Source organism: Panthera pardus, unplaced genomic scaffold (genome assembly GCF_024362965.1).
Source record: "Panthera pardus isolate Hobbes unplaced genomic scaffold, ASM2436296v1 HiC_scaffold_10, whole genome shotgun sequence".
Lineage (NCBI taxonomy): Eukaryota > Metazoa > Chordata > Mammalia > Carnivora > Felidae > Panthera > Panthera pardus.
This window is the reverse complement of record NW_026526655.1, coordinates 46185903-46205996: the sequence shown is the minus strand read 5'-3', so window position 1 is coordinate 46205996 and position 20094 is coordinate 46185903. Positions and strand designations below refer to the sequence as shown.

At 37.7% G+C, this 20094-nt stretch overlaps 1 protein-coding gene across 14 annotated transcripts in view; it reads left to right on the top strand.

Annotated features, from left to right (window-relative positions):
* The first annotated feature begins 5997 nt into the window (after positions 1-5997).
* The window catches only part of GULP1 (GULP PTB domain containing engulfment adaptor 1), a 276210-nt gene continuing 262113 nt past the window's right edge, over positions 5998-20094 (top strand). For 5 of the 14 annotated variants that reach the window (XM_019461824.2, XM_019461804.2, XM_019461795.2 and 2 more), the window contains exon 1: positions 7672-7786. The gene's annotated coding sequence lies outside the window, so the exon portion shown is untranslated. Of the gene's footprint in view, positions 6131-7671; positions 7787-7826; positions 7847-7893; positions 8135-8165; positions 8328-20094 lie in introns of those variants that run through there. The other 9 variants (XM_019461764.2, XM_019461756.2, XM_019461777.2 and 6 more) reach the window with 7 other exon arrangements.

The following is a 20094-nucleotide window of genomic DNA, read 5'->3' as shown; positions in this document are numbered from 1 at the left end:
TGCCTTGCTTTGCCTTGCTTTTCTGTCAGGCCCTGTCATCAGGTCTGGGTAAATTCTGATATAGGGTTTTGAAGGGAACTTAAGAAAATATTCTAGGAAAAGATAACAAATCATAATTTTCAAAATAAAGTTTCCTTTTCCAGAAAATATTTTTTAGACAGCCTAGAATGTATAATTTGTTTCCAACCTTATTGGGAAAAAAATATCATATTTCTATTTGCAATAAAATTCTGTTTGTTCTATTTTTGTATTTTTAAGTATGTGAGTCTTCAAATGGGCAAAATATCTTCTGAACTCAGCAGTTTTTCATGCAAGTAAAACTGCTTTGATTTGGGCAAACTTTCCAGGCCTGCAAATGCTGGGGCAGGAGAGCACATCTCAGGAGACCACTCCTGGTCATTAGGCTAGACCTTTTCATGAAGCACGTCCAAGGTTTTCTCTCTTGGTCATGACTGGCTTCCACATAACGCTCATTTAGAGTCTAGAGTGCTTACGAGCTGGAACTAGAAGTGGAAACCTGCCCTGGATTGAAATCTGTGTTTTCCCTCATTTCTACTGTAAAGTAGGGCTGTTGCATTCTAAGTGTTATTTGTATTCTGTGGTTCTTGTGGAATAATGGTTCTTTCAGTCTTAGCAGTAAACGGCGAACTTAACAAGGGGCCATGTAATGGGTTGGAGGGTAAAGACTTCTGAATGGGTGCAGAAGTCTTTTCAAGTAGGAAGCACATCTTCTGTATCAGGATCGGAAGAGAAAAATGAATAAAGAAGTGATTCAAGTAAATTGGGATATAAATTTAAAATAATTCTAACAGAAAAGTGTTGGGGTCAAAAGTAGGGAAGAGAAAGATGTGATGAGGAAAATTAACAGAATGTTCCCAAAGTTCATGTGGAAAAATGAAGACTGATAAAAATTTTAAAGGGAAAATAATGAAAGAGAACTTACCTAACAGTTATCTTAAACAATTACAGGCTGAGGTAATTGACACTGTTTTATTGCAGGAATATACCAAAAATTAAAAGGAAAGGAAAAAAAGGGAAAGGGCTGCTGCTAGCCTACATGGTGCCTCTGTGAGAATTGGAGAAGCCCCTCCCCCCTTCCAAGGAAGGTCTGCAAGTGCTTGGTTGGAACGTGAAGATGTCTCTGAAGCATGGGCTGCACTTGCTTGGCTGGCAAAGGAACCTGGTTAGATTTCAGTCTGCACTATTCCTTTCTTGGTCTCTGACTGCATTGTGCATATTGTTTGACTATACCTGGAAGTTCTGCACAAATGGAAAAAGAATGAAATCATTCATTAAACAGTGTTAGACACCTAGGTAATTATCCTGGGAGGGGTAAAAAAATAAATAAAAGCCTTACCTTAGATTTCACACCAAACTAAAATTGGAAAAAAAAAAAAGCAAAAAGTAAACCTACAAAACACTAGAAGAAAATATAGGTGATTAGTTTGGGTGGAAGGTCTTCATAAGCAAAAAAACCCAAAACCCAGAAATCATACAAGATTACATTTTTAAAAATCCTACATATTCCAAAAGAATCAACAAAATAATTATTTAAATGATGTGTAAATAAACACCTTATTTTTTTTTGCCAGAGATTAATACATACATTAAAAAAACTTTTAAAAATCAATGAGAAAAAGAAAAATATACAAATCCATTGGGAAAGGAGAAAAATTAATAAAATATACAAATAGCCAGTTCATAAAGAAAATACAAATGTTTACTAACTGTATGAAAACATTCTCAGCTTTATTAACAGTGAAAGTTAACCAATAATTGAGCTAATTTTTCACTTAACTTACTTGAAAATTAAAGGTGTTTGGAGAAAAAAGTAACAATGAAATGGAGTATTTTACCCAATAGCATTTACATACATTAGAAAGCATAAAAAATAAATATTTTGCAAGAGTACACACAAACTTTAAAAAAGATACATATTAGAGCACATTAGAATGAGTACTTGTGTTGGGTTAGGTGAATGGGGGAGAATGAAGGTAAAAGTGCATCATGAAATAAAATCAAGAAGGGTCTGTGGGAACTTGCAGGACGATGGTGTGCCAAACACACCAGGAAGCATGATTCACACAGGCATCTGTACCTGTTTCTTACTAACTGGGTAACATAGGTAAACAATAAAATAACAAGTGTTATGTGTTGAAGAAATGGCACTCACTAATATGCTGCTCATGGGAGGGTACGTTTTTGTTAACCTTCCAGAATTACTTTGGCAATATGAATGATATCTATTAGGAGTGGCAAAGTGAGGTAAACACCTCCGTTGGTCCTGGGATGGGAGGCCTGTAGAGGCCCAGAGAGGGCTGAGGAAGCCCAAATGTGGGGAAGAGGGTGTTCTCCTGGAGGAGCAGCCTTGTGTAATGAGTTGGAGCCCAAGCAAGATGCAGAGGAAATCACACAGATGGCCGCCTGGCACAGTGTGCTGGAACCCTCCGTGGCTGAGGATACAGGAGTCCGTCTTGAGTTGTTGGCCCCTGAGCAGGATAATGAAGATATTCCTGCAGAGAAATGGCCTGGCCACCCAGAGGAGGGACTGCGACAGCCACGGGAGGTTGGTTATTGACAAGGACATGGACTAAATGAGAAAATATATTAAGGATAATGGTAGTACAGCTAGATTTTCACCGGAGGAGAAGGCAGTTACGAATACGAAAAGAGGTATTGGGCTGGAATTGGAGGTAAGTGTGTGAACTCAAGACTCTCAAGATGCAAGAGAGAGAGAGGGAATAAACGATATTAATATATACATGTATTCCCTGGTCTTGGCTACTGAAAGAGACTAAACGAAGCAAAAATCCTGACAGCAATGACATAGCACTGGAGCTCGGATTATAAATACCATCCTTTAGTAAAAGGGACTGGCTTCTTTTGGAGAAATGGCTGATTCCAGGGCTGGAGCTTGGGAAAATGTAAAATGAGACTTGAAATACCTTTTTGTGCCCTGAAGTGAGGAAATGCTTCTCAATGACGGAGACATGGCATTGGGATGCAGAAGTCATCTAGGAAGGGCTCACGCTGGCCAAATCTGGCACAATCTCAGTCTCAAAATAAATCATGATAGTAACAGATTATAACCATTTGAGCAAAATAGCAAACCATGTGTCTACACTAATATAAGTAAAGAAATGAATGAATTGAAAGTTTAACGAGGGATGAAATGTTCACATAGTTACAAAGTACCTCTTCAGAAAATACCTCCCAATTACAGGGGCGCCTGGGTGGCTAGGTCAGTTAAGCATCTGACTTTAGCTCAGGTCATGATCTCACGGTTCATGAATTTGAGCCCCACTTTGGGCTTTGTGCTGACAGTTCAGATTCTGCTTGGATTCTGATTCTCCCTCTATCTCTGCCCCTCCCCCGCTCATGCTCTGTCTCTCTCCTTCAAAAAGAAAGAAACATTAAAAAGAGAAAGAAAGAAAGAAAGAAAGAAAGAAAGAAAGAAAGAAAGAAAGAAAAAGAAAATACCCACCAATTACAAAGGGAAAAAGAGGAACATTACAGAGGAGATAATTGACAAGAACCATCAGCTTAATCAAATGAAGATGATCCATAGTGGGACATGGCAAAGTTGTATGCAATATGATAGAATTAAAAAAAAAAAAAAGAAAAGAATATAGTATTACACTTCCATGTTTTACCCAAATATTCATAACCTGAGTCTAACATAAATATAATGTCTGGATGGCCATAGTTTGCTTATAATAGAAAAAACATTATTAATAAACACCGGTAGGGGACAAGCCTATGATGTACTGTTATATTGTTACTCTTAGTAAGTATGTACAATTTACTCCTTGTGAGAAAAGGAAAATAAGTGGCTGTAGGTACTGGGTAATTAATGCCTGTTCTGGACTTCTGTATTCCCTGTTAAAATATTTTTTCTGGGTCTTTTCTCATTTGTTCTTGGAGAAGTATTACAACGTTATTTGATAAATACATTCAAGAATAAACTTGGGAAGAATTACTGGGCATTCAGGGTTCAGCTACACTCTTCTCTCTCTGTCTCTGTCTCTTTCTCATAGGTCTTAGGAAACAGAATTTAACTCCCTTTTCAAAGATGTTGTCTCTTCCTAGGTAGGGAGACCAGGAACCATGTGACTGCAACTGCTATTTTGATTGTTCATTTTCAAACCAGGTTTCTGTCAATTATACAGGCAATATTTTAGCTTCTGTTTTAAACTTTTGTTTTATTTCTCAATTTATTCCCAGTCCAGGCATGGAGAAGGGATGTTATTTATTGGAGAGTCTCTCAAGGACCTTAATAATCCCTGGAAGGTATAGAGCAAATGTTAGCAATGGGTACTCTTGGTGGTGGAAATGCAGGTGATATTTGTTACTTTTTTGTATTGGCTCTGTTCATTCTTTTTTTTTTTTTCCAAGGGGTTTCATATTCTTAATTAGGAAGACAAAAACAGAAGGAATAAGGGATAAAATGATGGAAATTAGAAAGTAAATGTAACACATTAACTTTGGAACCCAGATCCCCTAGGAACTCAGTGTATAAAATTTGGCCACTGTTTCACATAACAAAAAGAAATATGCTTCCTTTTCAATTCACACAACTGAGATTTTAAATTCTGTCTTGGTTTTTATTTCCTTTTTCAAAAAATGTCAAATACTTTAAATGATGAGTTTATAGTAAATAGAGCTAAATAACCAGCATGTTTTTGTGTATTTTTGTAATAACAATAAAATTGTTATTCTCAACATAAATAACAGGCAGTTTTTTGTCCTAGTCAAGGTTCTGTTTTCAAGTAAGAGAAACTTCAAACTGGCTTGAGCCAGAAAACTAATTTTAAAAATACTGGAAAGGTGCTGAGTCTCTATGCACAGTGATGAATGTGAAGAATGTTCAAATGGAAATCTGAGTGTTTGCAATGGGTAGAATTAGGCATATTGTAATGGTCGTGCCCTGCCAGGGCCTCTGCAGCCCTTACTGGCATTGCCCTTCTTCAGTTCCTGGGGCATGCCGTAGATCTCATTTAAAATCTTGCTCTGTTTGGTTGTAGTGGTTTTGAAAACTTGGTTCTGACAGTCTTGCAATTCTTATACCTCTAAGCCATTTCAAAGAACAGTTCATATCAAAAATCAGGTTACAAAAATTACAAAGCAATAGCAAGCTTGGAGAATTTAAACATTGGGAGAAAATATAAAAAAATATTAAAAATGAGTAATTTTTAGCACTGCATGCAATGGAAAAAGACCGTTATGGGGATTCATGTATCCTCATTCATCCCTCCATGATGAATGCACTTTATAATTTTAATTTTCTCTCTCTCTTTTATTTATTTGGCAACTTCCAAGTCTTATGGAAAGGGAGCATAGAGAAGGCTACAGTATGTCTTCAAATTATTTTAGTGGCTAAATTATTTTAGTGGCTAATTCAGGGAGAAGCTGGAGTAGTAGAGAACCCCTCCTTAGAAGAATGATAGTCTTTGAGAGCCTGGGAGTTGTGTAAAAGTCCACATGAGTTTCAACATTGAATAAAGTGAGAAAAGGTTTGGAAGAACCTCTCTTTAAAGCCATCAGAGGCAAATGATAAGTACATATGGGATTTTCCATTAATTCATAGGATGGCACTTACAATGTTTGATTTCTGCAGCCTGATTTGTTCTTATGCCCTGCACTTGTTCAAGTGAATCTCTAACGTATTGAAGGCTAATCTGGTGTTTCTCAATGTAGGGTTAGCAGATTCTAGTGGTTTGTTGATGTATTCTTGGGAATCTAGACTTTCCTAATTGGAGTTTTATAATAATGTGTTACCAGAAAAGATCTTATAATTACATGATATAAGCATGGATTTGGGTGTATAGTCAACCTCCTTATTTCTAAGTAATGGGCTAGGATTTGATTTATTTTCATAATTATTTTTTATAGTGGTTGTAAATTTAAGTGTTTACAATGATCTATAAACAATTTAAAGTAATTGTTTAAGGTTATTTACAGAAAAAGCAATTAGCATTGTCCTCAGATTAATGTGTTTAATATGCTTCTTTTACTCTGTGCTTGACTGTTGCGATAAAAGGGAAAACAGTTCCAAGCAGACCCTGACCCAAGTATGAAGAGGCATGATTTCTGGTCCCAGCTTTAGCACTTCCTAACCATGAGATTTGGGGTAAGTCACTTAAGATTCTTTGACTTTAGTTATCTTGTATTTAAAATAAGAGCATATGGCAAGAGCTAGGTGATCCCTAAATTTAGTTTACATTTCAAAAATGATGAGCTGTATCTTTTTTAATGGAAAAAGCGTCAGGGAGAAGAAAGTTGATTCAGTTAACAAGGTCTTTGGGGGAAATTTCCAGTACCATATTTTCCTAATTATAGTCAAATATAGTGAGTGGGATGTAAGAACCAAATATTTATTGAGTGCCTTCCCTGTGCCTGACACTACTCTATTTTAACTCCTGTAAATGTGACCGTGACTCTTTGAGTTTGATTATATAATTCCTTTTGGCAGTTGTAATTGTGTTGAGTGTCCTAGGGCACAGAACGTGTAAGTATAGAGTCTGAAAAGGAATCTGGTTTGTCTGATTCGAAGCCCTGGATTCCACTGTAACACATTATATTTGCTAGCCTTACGAAACGATTTTCCCCCTTTATCTATTTTCACATTCAAATAAAAATCTAGTAAACTAAATTCTAAGCAGCGTCTCAAAAAATGTTAAAGTCCTCACATCCTTTAAGCATTGCTTATATGAGGATACTCCTCCTTATATCCTTCCTCCAGCACAGAGGTTTACCAGGGTCAGTAAGAATGGTTTGTCGTGTTTTCCCTCATACCCCATATGCTACTTCTGAATTCTTTGTGAACATAAGAATGGAGCAAATGAACATAATCTGGTGGGTAATGTTTTATAAGGCAAAAATAAAGTGCAGAGATTCAGTCTGAGTTAAAAAAAATTAGGAAAAATGAAAAATGTGCAGGCACCATCAGGACAGCAGCAACAACTGTGTCAATGATTTGTTGATTAAGTGTTGTAAAGAAAGCATGTTCTACTCGCATTCGTGTGTGTGTGTGTATGTATGTGTGTGTGTGTGTGTGTGTGTGTGTGTGTGTGTGACACTTTGTCTTATGAAGCCGCAGAGGTGTTTTTTAAAACACCTGGGTTAGGAAACACAGTCTCGCTCTAGTGCTTTAGGGAGGAGGTTCAAAAGGAAACTTGGGGGGGGGGGGGAGCGGAAGGGGGGCACGAGAATGGGGGAGGGGGAGAGACCTGTGTTTTTGCTTCTGTCCCGGCTCCGCACAGGGTAAGGTGAGGCCTCTCCTGCCACAGTGGCGTTTCCCTCACATTTCATTCTCTTCCTTTGGTCCCGCCTGCAAACGCCAGACAGCCCAGTGGGCCCGGGGGAAACGACCATCAGAGACTGAAGCAAGTCTGAGAGCTCGAACACAGGCGTCCCGTTTGGAAGTGTCCAAGGAGACCGCCAGAAGTGCGCCAGCCGGAGTCTGAGAGTTTCCTTCTGGCCGAGAGGGGGAGCCCCGCGTTCCCAGCCGGGAGCGACCCGGAGTCCCGAGCCTCGAGCCCCAGCCGCCGCCAGTTTTAGCTTCAGCGGGTTGGGAAGAGGAGGGAGGGGGCAGAGAGCGCGAAGAGGGAGGGCACCGGGGCCGGAGGGTCCCGAGTCCAGCGCTGTCTCGACGTCGAGAAACTTTCCCTCTCGGCCGCAGAAACGGCGCCCCGGCCGTGTCGGAGCGGAGATCGCTCGGCGGCGAGGACGCGGCAGCGCTCCACGCCCCTGCCCGAAGCCTGATCCGACCGCATCAGTCCGTAAGGTATGGGGAGACAGCGATTTGTGTGGGGTCTTCCCCGCTGCAAGCCCAGCCTCCCGTCAGGTAGCGTGCAGTCTCTTCCACACTGACATCCCGGGGAGGAGGCGGGCGGTGGTCAGCGCCGGCCGCGGGTGCCTGGGAAGGAGGGCGCGGGGCTGCGCGTCGCCGCTGCCGCCGCCGGGCAGGTTGCAAAAATTAGGGCAGTGAAAGGCGCAGGGAGTCTCCCAGCCCGAAAGGAGGCGAAGACCTGTTGACGACTGCCATTGCAGCGCTTGAGGGATGACGAGGAGCCTAAGGAGGTCGGGGACGCGGCGGGCTCGCGGCTCCTGGATCCTCCTCTAGCCCTTTGTGGTAACTTTGGGGTGGCCAGGGCCGGTGGGCGGGAGCTGGCGGCGGGCGGAGGGGCGCCGGTGGCTCAGCACGGCTGAGGGAGCACGGACCCGACGGGGCTGACCCGGCAAGTCATCGCCGGGGCACAGCGAGGCGACCCAGGAGCGAAACTTCTTGCAGCGTGACGTCCCTTTTGTTGGCTCCTGGAGAGAGCGTGAGCATGGGGGCGGGGAGGCGCGAAGCTCCTAGGCCGGGCTCAGGATTCTTGAAAGCCAGGACTGGGAGGGCCCAAACTCAGGGGCGGCGCCCACACGGTTAACCTTTGGCTGGGTGGGTCAAGTCGTTCCTTGCGGTGGACGCTACGTTACGAGGGGAGCACGGGGCGGCGTGGTGATGAGACCCTGGGCTCAAGCTCGCTCGCCCGGGGCCACCTCCTCGTGGGCTGGCTCACTACGTCCGCGGATCAGTACCCGGCGCGATCGGATCTTCCCTGTGGCTCCTAGGGCACCGCGCCGACTTCCCTGTGTGCGGGAGGGAACTCTGGGCAGGCTGGTTTTCTTGGAATGTGTTTACGATGTTGAATGGGACTTGAACAGGAAGCCGGACGCTGCAGCTGGAACTAGCGTGCCAGGGTAGAGTAAGGAAAGCGTAGCTGGTGTTGGACTTGGCGAGTCCACTTAGGACGTTGGGCAAACCCCTAGTGGGTGCAGGACGTCAGTCTAGGTACCCCTTCCTGGAGCCTAGCAGTTTTTCTCAGTTGAGCCCGCCTTACTTTCACGTGCAGGCAGACATTGACATGTTCTATTTCAGTCTTCAAGTTTGACGAAGTATAAGGCAATCAATTAGGAAGTGTTTAATTAAGTTCATTTTTGGACTTGCTTTAAAAAGAATGTTGCATCAACACAAGAGTAAAAGTTTCTGGCGAGTGTTCTAGTTATGGTTTCTCTTGTTCATTTCGAAGACTGGTAGGAGACCACAATATTGATGATTTTTGTGTCTGTGATACCAAATGGGTGATACAGTGCTAAAGGAGGGCAGTAAAGGAGACTGTACAGTAAAGGAGAGCAAGTGTTAGGAGGTAGGAAAGTCTGAGAGGAGTTGGAATATTTTCAGATGTGCAAATCGCCCCCTTTCTCTGCCAGTCTTTCCCTCCTTCCCCCACATAAACAAGTAGCCTTGCTAGAAAACCCACCAATTGGGAGAGTGCAGTCGCTGGCGACTCCAAGCCTTGCTGGAAGCAGCAGACAGGCTAAGGTACTGCCCCATTGCATAATTAAAAGGTCTCCTTGAGCTGTCCAGGAGTGTTTTCCAAGTTTTTACGACTGACAAGGAAAGAAGAGAGGACCCTGGCCAGCAGCCAAACCAGACTGGGCTCAGTAGCCAGGCATGAAAGAGACTGGGGAACTTGCAAGGGATAATTGGAAAGGAGCTGGTGGGTACTTGGGTTTAAACAAGGGGTTTCTTTTGCAATGAGATTTTTTAGGTGACTAAGATCAGTCTTCTTGGCAAAAAAAAATAAACTAAGCACAGTGCAGTCGGTTGTGTCAGAGGAGAGGGGTAGAAGTGCTGGAGGAGGGAAGTCTGACCCTTATCAGTGTTGCAGTGGAATTGCTGGGGGCCTGATGCTGCCTGTGCTGGTTATACTTTGTTAGTGTTCATATTTTGTTGCCATTTGTCTCCTCAACTTGGACTAGGCTTGCTGCAACTTCAGTCCCTTGACCTTGACTTTCTTTGTTTTCATGGAGAGTAAGAACCAAAGACTTGGGCTTTGAGCAGATGGCTTTCCACCTAAATTGAATAATTCAATTACATACTCTCAAAGGGCACAGATTTGGGTCATGGAGTTAAAGTGGAAAACATGTTTAACGTGTCTTCCTTGTGTTTGTCAACAGTAACCCCCATAAATAGATCTTGCCCTTTTTCCTGGAAGAGTAGAAGTTGGGGTGATCTCACTGTTTCACAAAGCATTTGCCCAATTCTCAAGGCCTTGCTGCTTTCAAGTTCCAGATTAGCCAGGAACTCAGAACCTTATCTACAATTCAGATGCTTTTTTTATGTGTAAAATTTGTTTCCTCTTCATTCCTCCCTCCCTCCTGCCCTCCCTTCCTCTTTCCCTCTTACCCTCCCTCCCTCCCTCCTTTCCTCCTTTCCTTCCTTCCTTCCTTCCTTCCTTCCTTCCTTCCTTCCTTCCCAGGGAATTTGGTTTACTGTTGTGTTTGGGGGTTAAATGGTATAAACACTAATATGTATTATATTTCCACTGGATTGGTAAGTTTGAGATTGTGAATATCGGCCTGCCTTTTGAGACTGACTTTATGAATCACACTTGGCAAAATGTTTTCCCTATGATTTCAGTTTTTCCACTTGCAAAGTAAAGAAACTTTTCTTTACATAATAACAAGTTTACTGTGAGCATTAAAGAGATGAAATTATGTTAATAGATTTTTAAAAATATAAAGGTCATAGAGTTTCTGACTCAGTTGATTCAATTGAGATTATAGGAGTATAAATTTACTAGATATAAATTGATATTTATATCTAGTATACACATGTTATAGTGACATATCTGCATTTAATTTATAAAATTACTACTTTTGCATTTTAATTGTAGTTTTAGTTTAATCAGATTTTAATCTTTGAGAATAATGGGTGAGATTTTGTTATGGTTAAAGCTGAGTCATTCTCTCAGAAAAATATAATCAGCAAATTAATTTACTTTTCTTTTGGTTTATATTTATACTCAGGACCAGTTATTTTTTAAGCCCAGCTCAATTTTGCCTTTATGAGAAGTTACCAAATATATTTGCAGAATTTGGCTCCCTTCTCGGAAATAACACTTGAGGGACTAAAATTACATTTATGGTGTACAAATAAACTTTCTTTTCCCAAAGGCCACAACAGTTTCCTTTTGAGTTTAGAGGGTAGATTTAAGAGACTTTCATTAATTGATTCAACCAATACTTATTGCATATTTTTTATGTCCAGGGAAACAGAAGGCTTGGATTCAAATCCTAGCACTGAACATCGTAGCACTGTGATTTTCTTTGTGTTATTTTACTTTTCACCAGAATTTTACCAAGATAAAATTTGTTGTCTATATTGATATCAATAATATAGGAACTTGTTCCACACATGGTAATTTTGAAATATTTCATTTTTAGACATGTCAATTAGCAAAAAAAAAAAAAAGCTATTTTTAATAGCTTAATGTACTGTATTATATTCATGAATGTTTATTTTTCAGGTGAACAGGTCAATATATTAGAGAAAGAAAATAAGTATGGATAAATTGCTGAAATAATAAAATCTTTGGTAAAATACTTAATAATAACTTACTTTCAGACCTTATTTTATTAATAATGAATATATAAAAAGTAGGAGTGTATGGATGATAATAGTTGAATTTATGGTTGTATTAACAAAATAGGCACCTTTTTTGAATAATCAAAGAACAAGTGAACATTCAAGGATATATCAGGGTTAATTTTAATATAAAATATCCAGTTTTGCTATTGATTTTAAAACTTCAAAAAAATTTTTTTAACCTTTATTTATTTTTGAGAGAGAGAGGGACAGAGTGTAAGCAGGGGAGGGGCAGAGAGAGGGGGAGACACATAATCCAAAGCAGGCTCCAGGCTCTGAGTTGATAGCACAGAGCCCCAGGCGGGGCTGGAACCCATGAACTGTGAGATCATGACCTGAGCCAAAGTCGAACGCTTAACTGAGTGAGCCACCCAGGTGCCCTGATTTTAATACTTTTTTAAAAATTTATTTTTATTTATTTTGAGAGAGAGAGACAGAGAGCAAGTTGGGGAGGGAGAGAGAGAGGGAGGTTAGAGTCCCAAGCAGGCTCTGTGCTGTCCATGCAGAGCCCATGTGGGGCTCAAACTCAGGAACCATGAGATCATAACCTGAGCTGACACTAAGAATCGGATGCTTAACAGACTGAGCCACTCAGGCGCCCCTTGCTTTTGATTTTAAATTAAAAATCTTGAAAATCTTTAGTCTCCATTGCTCAATATTAGATAATTTTTATTTAAATTTCACTTTGCAGATAATTTTTTTGTGATTCATTCTGTAAAATTGCAACTTGTTTTCTAAAACCTCTAAGTGACAAAAAAAGCTATTTTATTTGAATATAATAATAACTTCAAAAGTAGTTACTACAGGAGTCAACCGCATGGTTGCCTGAGCCCTGGTGCATAAAACAGATCAGAGACTGGGGGATCTAATAGTGCTTGCCTTAACACATTTAGAGATCAAGAAACTTAAATTTGCTCCTGTGGGAGCTTAAATATATTCAAACTAGGAGAAGAAAAATGGTATAAATTTTGAGCAGAGAAATCTCTTTGCTTTCAAACAGTGGAGATATGAAATTAAAATCAGGCCTTTATTTTAAAGATGATGGCTAAAAGTTATTGTTCCAGAGTTAGTCTTAGAAGACAGTGCTTATACTATTTTTAGGTTGCTATTTGCTAGTTCTGTGTTTGTTTTATACTTAGAAAATATTTTCAGCCACTCTAATGATAGTTATAGTGTGTGATTATTTTTCACCAGGAGACAGTTAATTGGCACAAATATTGTACAAGGGAATAAATGCCAAATTTCTGCTTTCATTGAAATGGCATAGTTATAAATTTGGAATTAGCTTCATCTTTCAATATTGTGTACTTAAGGATAGTGTTGAAAAAGCAGATCACATAGTATGAATAAGTGATTTAATTTATGTAACACTTGTGATTGTAATGAGTAATAGGACTTTTAAAAAAAGTTTTGAATAACACTGTGTATATTTTCCTGGATACAGCTAAGGGAGATATCTAGATAGTAATAGCTGCTTTTATTTCATGTTTGCTATTGACATTATATAAATATATTTACATATTGTTCTGAAGAAGAGGTTCAGAATATATACTAGAAATTTCCAAGGCTTAGGTGACTAATGCCTCTCTCTCTCTTTCTCTGTGTATATATTAGATATATCTTTATAAATGTATTTATATGTACATGTAATTATGATATATATTTTTTGGTGTTTCTCTATTCGTGCTAGGTATATCTTTATAGGGAAAAATAACTTCAATTAATTGATATTTCTAGGCCAATTTTAACCATTAATTTAAGATCTTTTTTAGATAACTGTTGCTAGAGATTCTTGAATTTCTTTTTTTTTTTTTTTTTTTTTTTAATTCTAAAGGAGTTTTCAGGCTTTTTTTTTATACCTGTAAAGGTAGAGAATAATAGTAGGAAAGATATGCTACCCACAGTCTTGGTTAATGGCTCTGTTGGTGACATAATCATGGAGGCCTTTTCTACTTTTCTTAAGTAGAGTGCAGGCAAATGTGTAGTTAACTAATAGAAGAAGGTAATTTCACTGCTTGAAAGGTAGCTTCTGCTGGTAAATTTGTAAGGTATTTTGAAGTGAGAATTGTGTGTACATGCAGTGTTTTCCAGGTATTGTATAGCTTTTCCTTAGGATTATCGGATGTTACAGTTAACTTGTTTCCTGAAAGTTCAACCACAAGTACTCTAAGAATTTCAGCGCACTTAATAAACTTTGCCAGAGCTACCAACAGAGAAGATTGAATGACTGGGTGCAGTTTTTAGCTCACTCTTCTGTAGAAAATGATGATAGTTATTTAAATGACCAAAACCAGCTTGTTTTGAGAGGTTTGATAGAAGAAACTACAGAGTATGATAATACTAATGGAATCATTACAGATTTGGCTGTGTAACGTTGTCAAATAGTTACATAATGTTTCATGAAAAGGTAACTAGCTTTCTTTCTCACCTGGTTTGTAAATGAGGTAATATTGATCTTAGACAGCATTTTAGCTAAAAAGCAAACAAATGTCTGTGCTGTAGTAGCAGATCTCCAAATTTGAAGTAACTAAAAGTTGATGCAAGAGGATGAACTTGATTTTTACCCTCTCGATTTCTCTCATAGCTGTTTACAGCCATCGAGAAAGTGCTATGTTTTAAAGTAAAAATTTAATAGCAAATAGGTTAATTTACTCAGATTTCCACTTGAGTTAAAACATAGTTTGGTAAGTACTGAAAAGAGTTTTATTTAAGAAGATGTGTTTTTAAAGGTCAACATGCATATTATTCTCTGTAATCTATTTAATTTTTTGTTTGCTTTTGAGGAATTCCCTAGTAAAAAGAGAATTTTGGTTGATGGTGGAACTTTCCTAATACCTCTTTGAGGATGTGCACTATTATAGTCATAAACATGCTTCCAACGTAAATGCTGATCATTGCTGGTAGCAATAAATACAAAATTTGGCTTATTGTAAAGAACAATTGTATAACTGAATTAATTTCAAAGTGATTTATCTCAATGCTGGATTTAGTAATTGATTATAATTACTCAGAAGATGCTGCTTTTGCAGTGAAGTCTAGCAAAACACAGTTTGAGAGAATTGTTAAGGAGTCACATTTTAGTAAATGAATTGTATTTGAAATTATCTAATGACATCTGAAATGGTAAAAGTCTATTGATATTTCAAATCTACCAAGTAGCATTTCTTTATAAGAGTAGATACTGTTTTGAAATTTTGTCAATTGTTCTGTTTTAATGCATCATTGTGACTGGTGTGTAGGAAAAAGGCCTTTAAAATTCTTAATACCAAACTAGTAAGTACTATTGTATTGCCAATATTGTCTTTAATCCTTTTTAAAGGAAGAACCACTACTAAATTTATAACAGCTAAATTATCATAGGCTTCATTGAGTAAATTAAGTAGACTAGGAAATTTATGATCAATTTGGAAAAAGGAAGTCTCCTAGAGTGGCACAGAGGAGGCTTTAAAGAACAGTGTTTTGTGACTTGATATAATAAATGTTTCTTTGGGACTTCCTTATTCAGTGAGATACTGATTTTCTTTTAAGTAAGCCATAAAAATTTGCAACATTTTTACCCACTGTCTTCTCATTCTGAAAAATGTAACTGTTTAAATTATGAGTTGACAAATAAAGGGATTCTGATCTGATCCAGCTGAATTTAATAAATATTTGTTGAACATCATTTTTAAAAACTGTTTGTAGTTCTGTCTTTTTTAGTAGTGATAGTGATGTATCTCAAATTAAAGTAAATAGACCTATATAAAACTTGTTATTTCCATAAATTATGTGCTACAGTAGAAGTAGTAGGGATGGGGTTCTCCATCAGTATTAGGGGCAGCAGTGCCTGGAAACAGTGTGGAGCAGTTTGTTGGGCAAAGGATGAAGATGAGTTGGCAGGCAAAGAAGGGGGGACAGGCCATTCAAGACAGATCAGGTGGCAAAGGCAGGAGATATGGAACCATGTAAGTGGTTTAACAAAGCAACTTGTGGATTTTGGAACTGTAGAGATGCTTTTCCTTTCTGTCTTCATGTTGATGACCTTAATCATTGGTAATTATATATGGAAGGTTAAGAATTTTAGCTGGATGAATTATCTTAAAAAACTTGTATCTTTTTTAAACTTTTCCCCCATTTCTCCAGATCTAACTAATGTGTTATTAGTTGCCAGGAGTTGAGTGCACACTCCATTTCACACTCTGGGGTGTCCATGAACTTGGATAGGAAATAATAACATCATTACTCTCATGAACACCTAACGCACGCGCGCACGAGGACACACACACACACACACACAGTAGTTTTAATAGTACCTGTGCTTTCCAGAAGTTGTAACTATTTATTGTCATGTCTAATTGCTGTGGCTGCATGTATTTTGAAATATATTCATGTTTATATCTAGTTTGAAGTTGCAGTAATAATTACATCTACTTCTAGGGATTATTTTTTCATATGTGAGTATATATATAGACCTGTAGCTATGTCTTAAATTATATTTTAATAACTGTGCTTTAAGTCTGTTTCTTTTACGTAATTTATATTTTGTTTTATGTATTTAGAAACACTTTTTGAGAGGGATTCATAGACTTCATTAGACTGCCCAAATGGATTTATGGCACAAAAAGGTGAAGAACCCCTGGAAATCTGTACTGATGTTTTTCAGAGGTGGCAATTGGTTTTATGGTCATTTAATGAGGTTAAAAGAAATTACAGTTATTTAACTCAGTTTTATGTGTTAAACAGAGATATCCTAAATACTTTTGAAAGTAAATTTCTAATAAATAATGCTTCTTTTCTAGGTTGTTTGCTATATTGAAGAAGCATGTGTGCAGTTTTTGGTTATCTTGCTTAGTGACAGTCCAACAAAGAAGGATTTATATTTCATTTCAGAACATGTAAATTTAAAAAAACAGATTTCTCTTTTTCACATTATAGCATTAACTATATTTGGAATGGTTATGATTTAGCTGGGAATTTTGCCTTGTGGTGCTGGTTTATTTTTTATATATAAATGTTTTGTCTCCTCCACTACACTTTGAGTTCTAAGAGAGAATAAGTATGTTTTACAAGAGAGAATATACATGTTGAACAGATCTTTGTATACTCTAGTTTGTAACAGGTAACTACCCTAGTATTAGCAGTTTCACGTGAATGCTAAGGAAGAAATTAATAATTTTTGTATATATGGAGATGACTGTTTTCTATGCACCACTGAGTTACTTAACATTATGTATTTGGTTATATGGTGTATGTTATTCATGTGAAAAATGTAAACGTGTGCCAGTAATTTTGGAAAATAAGAATGTAGAATATATACAAGTATAGCAAACTCCTGTGTCATGAACAGGACCTATAATTAAAGCATATATGGTGTAATTTATTGCACTATATTCCCTTTCTTTTTGCTTGGCTTGACAATTCTGTAAGATACCTCCATTTATAAAATCAGTTTCTTGCATTGATACTTATTTGAAATAGATGATTCAATTTTATTTTTTGAAATACATGACAAAAGTAGTCTCTTTAAACTTATTAATTAGACATAATTACCATAGAGTTTCACATTCATAAATCAGTCCAATTTTAGTAGGTTTGGACCACCTTAAAATTCCAAGGGATGGGTGCAATGTAATTATTGTGTATTTGTAAACCGACAGTAGCTTCAAGATCCCAATGAGAAAGGACTGTCTTTCAGTCTGTTTGTTTTTGGCTCCGCTTTGCGTCTTTGATGGTAAGCATCAAGTATCATTGACACTTCTTCATGTCCCTCCCCTATTGGATCTTCAGATTCCCCTGGAATGACACTGCTTAGTTCAAGCCTTGTGTGATCCTTTACCAGAAGTTAATTTTCCTTTCCGTTTCCTGTACATTAATTCATAAGGAGCGTATTTTTACTTCTGAGAGTCATATTCCCTTCCTTGTTGTGGCAGACACTATTGGTTGGCCACTCAAATAATTTCCTTATTCTGCTTTTCTCATAGAACTCTGGTGTTAATTCAGATGTCCACTCTACCTCACATGACTCAGGGGAAGGCAGTTCATTCCTAAAAAGATGAAATTTTAATTAGCCTAAGCTAATAATCGTAGTGTTCTGTTCACTTTGCTAGTGATTCATTAGTGAGAGGACCTTTTTACTTTGTCCCAGTCATAGTCAATTACATGAAATAACAGGACTGGAGGGAAAGGGGGTAGAAAAAATTTCTTTATGCTTAGCAAGGGGAATACTGGATGAGAAGGTATATGGCAGCTCATGATATTTCTTCTTTCTGAAATAGATGTTTGAAATTGCTACAGGGGATCATCTTTTGTCCACTAGGAGATCTAGTTTGAGGGCAAAGCAAATGCATTAATGATAGCAGGAAGAAAAAAAAAAAGTAAAGAATATAGGTGCTTGATGGCATTGTTGGGTCCATAAATCAACCCACCATATTTCTGGGTTTACTATTGTATGAGATATGAAGTTCTTTAATTTTTGAAATGAATTTGAACTAGAATTTTCAGTTACTTAAAAGAGAAAGTATCGTAATTAAGGCATTTGTTAAGTGTTATCTTAATTTGAAATAAACATTTGAGAAGCAATAATTTAGGTTATTAAAGAAAACATAGGGTACTTGAGTTTTGTAAACATTGGATATGATTAGTGCTATTAGTCTATAAAAATGTTTTATTATTTAAATCACCAAATGTTATTATGTTTTAATACAGTAAATAGATTGATCATCTTAAGTAAATTTATTCTGAGATGAGTAAATTCTACTTATATCTCAGAAACACATTACTTAACAAAATAAATTTGAAATATAAACTCATAACCTAGTCATTTTATAACATACCACTTTATTGGTTGTTTGGGGGTTTTAATGTATTAGAAATATTAAAAGTACATTAAAAAACATTGAAGGAATCTCAATGCGTCTTCTAAATAATTTAAAGCTTGGAGTCGTGATAAAACTAACGTAACTATTTAAATGTAAAAAATAAAACTGATAGTAAAATTAAAGAAAATTGTGAAGTACAGATCCATTCACAGAGGTATAAAAAATGCAGGCATATAATAAACTTTCAAGTAGAAACTAGTTTTATAAAACTCTAGTTCACTGACACCATTAGCAATTTAATTACTTTCTGCCACCATGTTCTTGAATTAGTTTTTTTGATGATTTTTTTAACATTATGCATATTGGCTTTTATAATGTGCTGTATCAAAGTATGGAGATATATCTGAGTCTTTGCCTTTTTGTTTTAAAGATGGTAGGAATTACCCAAAGCTGAGAAGACAAAAGCAGGAGTGAAGTATTAATGCTTAGTGGAAATGATTGTTAACCAGTGGTTTAAGCAGGAGGTGGAGGCAAGCAAAAGCAGGAATAATTGCAGTCTCAGAGAATATTAAGCAAGTGTCACAACGGGCAGGTTAGTTGGAATTCGGAGGTGTGAGACACGGAGCTAAAGGTTGTGTATACAGCGCAGATGAAAAAGAGCAGTTGGTCAAACTGGAGGTGGAAATGTTTCATTTGTTGAAAGCTTTCAGTAAAGCAGAGTTTCAGGTAGGTCACTGGTTCCAGAAAGACTGAGGCTATTGTATTGGAGAGGAACATAGACAGGAGTTTGAATACCAAAGGAAAACAAAAGAGTCCTCAGAATAGTAGTTACTGATGGAGATATCCAAAGTAACAAGACCTACATTACTGTGATTGAGATGCACATATTAGTTTTTTGCATAAAAATGCAGTAAACATGCTTGAGATGCTTCCTGTATGAGATCATGACCTTCATTCAAAGCTAGGTCAGAGAGACCAGATACTACAAAGTGCTGCAATTCTCAGAGGATTATTGTTCTTATAGAAGCCCTTGTTCAGGGATTGTCCTGTGGCATCCCTTTGGCCTTACAGAATAGGAGTGCCCTCTGACCTTTTCCTGGCTTAAAAGGGAACCACATTCTTGTGGCTTTTTGAATGTGAATAAATTATTCTTTGTATGGAAATGAATATAAAGAGACTCTACTTACTTTGGGAATTTTGGTAGAAAATATAACTTGGTTTGCAACGGACATAACACAAAGAAGAAATTATGTATCCAGATCATTCAAATTCCAACTTCCACTTGTACAATAATCACATAAAATGAATAGTTTTTCCCGCCCTTAAATTGTCTCCCTTAAGTAGGGTCTTTGTGGAACCTGCACTCTTTTCTTATTATACCTGTGAGTTCACACCAAAAATAATTTTTTTGAATAAGTGAAATGATAACAAGAATATGACTGGGTTCAGGAAATGCTCCCTGAAAATATGGCATCTTGACATATTATTGAATATTTCAAGTGGAAGGAATTTGAGAAGTAACATGTGAAGGAAGGACTTTCTGACCTTCTGAAGCAGGTCATAAAGTCCTCAAGTGAGGATTTTATCCTCTGTATCCCAGGAGGAAAGAACATCCTTATCTCTGAAGGCAAAGGGACAGAGAGAGGAATCTGAATGATCTTGCTAAGTTTCCCACAGTTTACTATTCTTAGCTCATAATCTTTCTTCTCTCTTTCCAAGACTGAAACTCTTCTTCAAACCTGGCATAAAAACAGTCAGGTGTAACCATTTATTCAAGTCTTTATTTTCTTAAGAAGGCCCATGTCATGCAAAACTTATGTT